The sequence below is a fragment of the Tenrec ecaudatus genome, chromosome 3, assembly GCF_050624435.1.
Source record: "Tenrec ecaudatus isolate mTenEca1 chromosome 3, mTenEca1.hap1, whole genome shotgun sequence".
Classification (NCBI taxonomy): Eukaryota; Metazoa; Chordata; class Mammalia; order Afrosoricida; family Tenrecidae; genus Tenrec; species Tenrec ecaudatus.
The window spans coordinates 97193442-97198970 of record NC_134532.1 but is presented as its reverse complement, the minus strand read 5'-3'; the positions used below and the strand labels follow the sequence as shown (position 1 = coordinate 97198970).

General features: G+C 44.0%; 1 pseudogene; it reads right to left on the bottom strand.

Moving 5' to 3' along the window:
* Positions 1-2189: 2189 nt before the first annotated feature.
* LOC142443801 (U1 spliceosomal RNA) lies at positions 2190-2331 on the bottom strand (annotated as a pseudogene).
* Positions 2332-5529: the final 3198 nt, after the last annotated feature.

Sequence of the window (5529 nt, the reverse complement as noted above, 5' to 3'; positions counted from 1 at the left end):
AATATTAGTACTAGAAAAAATGTAACAAATGGGAGCACATAAAGATAAAAACTGAAAGGAAAGCATAATAGCAATGAGAGGGTTTTTGTTTTGTTTTTACTTGTTATGATGACTTGGGTGAAGGTTTACAAACCAGATCAATCTTCCATACACCAGTTTGTGTACATTTTGTTTCATGACCTTGATGACAGTCCCCTCGATGTGACCTCACTTGGCCCACTGTCTCCCTGTGTTTCCTGAATCCATTCTTCTTTCCCAGCACTTCTGAGGTTTGCTCTTGGATAAACGCTGCCCTCCTGATCTCAAATGGCTGACTGGCATAAGGAATTCAAAGCTTCCTAGTGCTCTTGATCCTCTCATAACCTCTCTATTATTTGGCTGAAAAGTGAGACATGGGAGTGAGTAATGAAGCATATAAAGAAAACAGAAAGTTTTGTTTTACATAGATCAGTTGCAGTGGGAGACTTTAGCATATTTATTTTTAAAATCACTTTATTGGGGGCTTTTCCAGCTCTTATAACAATCCACACATCAATTGTATCAAACATATTTATACATCTGTTGCCATCATTATTTTCTAAGCATTTATTTTCTGTTTGAGACCTTGGTTTCAGCTACTCTTTTTCTACCACCCTCCTCCCTCCCACCCTTGTGACCCCTTGATAAATGATTATTATTTTCAAACCTTCACTGACTTCTGTCTCCCTTTCCCCACTGTTTCATTCCCCACCCCTCCCCGCTCCCCCTCCCCCTCCCCTTCCTGGTATTACTATTCACATTTCGGTTTCTGAGAGATTTAACTGACCTAGATTCCATGTGTCATGAGTTCTTATCTGTACCTGTGTACATGCTCCATCCTGGGCCGCAGTGAAAGGCAATATTGGGGTCATAATAGTGGGGGGTGAGGAAGCCTCAAGGAACCAGAAGAATATTGTGTGTTTCATCGTTGCTCTACTTCGCCCTGGTTGATTCGTCCCTCCCTTGCGACCCTTCTGTGAGGGGATGTCCCATTGTCTCCAGATGGGGCTGGGGGCCATATTTCTATTAGAATTCAATGAGTTAAGTAAAACAAACTTTAAAAAGTAACAACTATTAAATAGTACCATTAAGAATCTTGATTTAGTTCATATGCAAATTCTACAGAGAATGCACACTCTTCTCAAATGTCCATGAAGCATTTATAGTAATCATAAGAAATCTCACTAAATTCTCAAAATAAACAGGAAGTAGTCTCTTATTACAACACAATATAACAGAATATACAAATTTAATGAGCAGATAAGACTAGAAGTTAAAAATATTGTACTCTTCAAATAACTTTGGGCTACTCCCCAAAAAATCTAAGTTAAAGCACAAATGATTCCCCAATAGTTGAGATAATTACTATATGTCAAACACTATTCTGGGTTCTAGAAACATTTAGCAGTGAGCAAACTAGAATATACAACTGGAGTATCTATAGTCTCATAGAAAGATAAACAATAAGCAAAAAAAATATGTGAAAATTTCAATGGGGAAACACGGAGAGTTGGTACTAGGCCACAGTGGTGCTTAGAGATTTTGCCAGCTAGACACTCCTGGGTAAGGGTAGAGGCAGAGCCCACCCTATGAATTGGGTCATAGCCTGACGATACCTCCATGGTGTCATAAGCCATTTTGAATGAGAGAGAGAGACTGAGCAAAGCCTCTTTGTCCTTCTGCTGGAGCTGGATCTTGCATACCAGGAGCTGTCAGCAAACATAAACAGTGGATTCATTGGGCTGACTTTGGATCTGTGCATCCATTGGTCTGTTGCCCACTATCTCTGCTTTGTCATCCTTGAGTCAGGAGAAGCCTGACTTCAACTGGACTGCACTTATCTATTTCTTCAAGTGTGCAAGTCATTTCTTGATATAAATAGCTCCTCTATCTACAAACACATTCAATCATCACTTGTTTTGCTTCTCTAGAGAAAACAACCTAACACTGTCACTAGAACAAGTCCTACAACACGACAAAAAGCCAGTTGCCAATTTGCTTCTAAACTCATAGAGATCCACTGTTTGTCAGAGTAGAATTGTAAACCATAGTTATTTTCTGTTGTCATTGAGACAACAAAGAATAGAACACACATAATTTAACAGTTTCTAAATTCCATAGGATTTTCTTTTTTTTTTTTTTATTTTTTTTTTTTATTTTTTTTTTTTTTTTATTCACTACCACAAATTATGCAGTCGAGTTTCCCACATTTGGGGAAATCGCAGGGGTCAGCACATCCGGAGTGCAATGGATAAGCCTCGCCCTGGGAAAACCACCTTCGTGATCATGGTATCTCCCCTGCCAGGTAAGTATCCATAGGATTTTCAATGACCGATTTATTATTCTTATTTTAAGTAGGTCACCAACACCTTTCTTCTAAGGTACCTCAAGTGGACTTGAACCTTCAACATTTTGGTTAGAAGCTGAATACACTAAATGTTCACACTACTCTGGGACTCTACACAAAGAGAAGGGTGCAGTTACTGTGCATATCTCAATAGTGAATGCATGAGTCAGGGAAGAATAGCTAGAAATGAGACAAAGGTCACAGGGATCTATATGAAGTTGGATTTTATTCTAAATTATGAGAGAGCTATAATCAAAGACCCAGAACAAAACAAATATCATTGTGAATGAAGGGGAGTGTGGAGTGGAGACCCAAAGCCCATCTGTAGACAATTGGACATCCCCTTACAGAAGGGTGACAAGGAAGATGTGAGGGACTCAGTGTAGCACTGATGAAATATACAACTTTCCTCTAGTTCTTTAATGCTTCCTTCCCACCCCCATTATCATGACCCCAATTCTACCTTACAAATCCGAGTTGATCAGAGCATTTACACAGGTGCAGATAAGAGCTGGAAACACAGGGAATCCAGGACACATAACCCCTCATGACCAATGATGAGAGTCACGATACCAGGAGGGGAAGAGGAAGTTGAGGGGAGAAAGGGGCAACAGATCGCAATGATCTTCATATAACCCCCTCCCAGGGGGATGGACAACAGAAAAGTGGATGAAGGGAGACATCCGTCAGTGTAAGACAGAAAAAATAATAATAATTTATAAGTTATCAAGGGTTCCTGAGGGAGGATGAGGAGAGAGGGAAAAAATGAGGAGCCGATACCAAGAGCTCAAGTAGAAAGAAAATGTGTTGGCAATGATGATGGCAACAACATACAAATGTGCTTGACACAATGGATGTATGTATGGATTGTGATAAGAGCTGTATGAGGTCCCAATAAAATTATTTTTAAAAGGAGGGAGCTGGGAAGTTTCCGCAGGGCAACTGAGAAGGTGAGTCCCAGAATCGGCGGTGAATCTAGACCCTGATCGCGTCCAGAGGGCGCCGTGAAGATGGACTGCCCAGCCCAGTGACTCCAAGGGCCAGAGCGTGACCCCACAACGTTCAAATTCTGCCCACACTGTGGAAAATGTTTGCCTACCGAGGGGCGAGGGGGGTGTCCAACCTCTGTCAGACTGCCGACGTCACCCTTCCAAGGTCCCAGGAAGATCCCACTTCAAGTCCTTAAACCCCTTGCAAGAAAGGGAAACGGTCCAGCACTGTCACCTCTCCTGCATCGTCCCTCTGCTCCGACAGTGACAGCTCTGAGTCTAGGGAGTTCCTGAGGACATCTCAGCGGCCCAGAGGCTCCAAGTCCCTTCGGCCTCCCTTTCTGGACTGGGCGTCTCTCCCAGACAGGAACCAGGGCCCTGGAACAAGCCTCCGACTCGGCAAACCAGCCCCCAGGCAGCCCGGCAAAGCCCCCAGACCCTGGGGCCCAAGACCAGGCAGCAGTGGGAGCTGAGCTTCCTGCAGACCGGGACGACCAGGGCCTGCTCTGCGGAGCTGGGCTCCTCTCCGATGCCTCGGCTGCTCCGAAGCAAATCTGTTCACTGGAACTAGATGCCAGGGACGCCGTCTGTTCAACAAACAGCCGGGAGACGGGTCACGGCACAGCCCGGGGCTGGATGAGAACGCACTTCAGGGCCTTTTGCAAAGGCTTCCTCATGGCCGTGGCCGTGGCCGTGGCAATGACCTTCCTGCGTGGCAAGAGTGAAAGGGCAGCCCTCGCCGAATCCCAGCGGGAGCCAGTCATCTGAGGTGGGGCTGCTAACCCCTGGAAAGTGAGGAACCTGGAAGTGCAGCGTGGTGACGTCACTGGTGTCCCCAAGAAAGCCAGGACAGAAGATCATCAAGAGAGTGATTGCTCTGGAAGAGGTCGTTGTCAGAACCATGGGTCCCAAACGCCGCCATGTCCAAATCCCCCAGTCACACGTGGGTCGAAGGCCATCACCACGGGCCGGTCTCCCTGGGGCTCCTCCATGCCCACGCCGCCCACATGCCGCTGACAGAGACTGGAGTCGGTTTCCCCCAGAGCGCTTACTGGTCCAGAGTGCAGAGGTGTGGTGGATGCCCCGCCCAGTGCTGGCCTTGGAAGCCGACAGCACCCAGTGCAGGAAGGGGGATAGAACATCCAAAAAGAAAACTTGCAACCAGATGATGCTCTGTGTGAAACAGTAACATGGAGACGTCAGGGAAATGTAAATGTCAGGGAAGAATGCTCTGATGTTGAAGTTTCAAAGACTACCCAATGGACACGTTCAACGTTGGTAGCCGAAGGTCCAACGCCAAAGAAGTACCAGACACTTGTGAATATGAAGTGGTTTCATGCTCACAGGCCTTAAAGTGGGTACACTTGAAACTGTCTTGTTAAATGCTCATTCTATTGCAAAAAAAAAAAAGAGGGAGCTATACATGAATTTTTAAGTGGGAAAGGAATGTGATGTGATTTATACATTTAAAACATCAGTCTTTAAAAAAAAAAAACCAAACATTTTATTGGGAGCTCTTATAAATAGCATGCCATTCCACCATGCAGTCACATCGGGCAGTACTATACAATTGCTACCACAATCAGTTTCAACATGTACTTTCTTCTTGAACTCCTTGATATCAGCTTCCCTTTGTCCTCTCCCTCCCCCACCATAGCCCCCAGGAATCCTTATTCTCTTTTAATTATTATTTAAATAATAGTGGGTTTTTTTTTGTTTTGTGCCATATCTTGTACAACCTATCTATCCATTCAAAGACATTAGTCTTATTGAAAATTATCTTGGAAGCCCAATTAGGATGCCGTTGTCATCTGGTTGAAGTTGATGACTGACTATTACGCTCATAGTGGGAGGCCGTAAAAATTAAAGATGAGGAGATATGAATTGGATTAACTGTGAAAAAGAAAGAAAAAAAATGACCCTCAAGTTTTATACCTAAGGAACAGAGATAGGGAAATCAGAGGGTAATCAGTGAGAGTAACTAAGAGTTAGTACTGAGCTGATGTCAGATAGGTCTTGGCTCCAAGTAGAGAGTACCAGAAGGTGCTCACTTGTGTTTTATTGACTACATAAAGGTATTTGATTGTTTAGACCATAACGAACGACAGATAACTTTGAGAAAAATGGGAATTTCAGAACACTTCATTGTACACATGAAAAACTTGAACATGAATC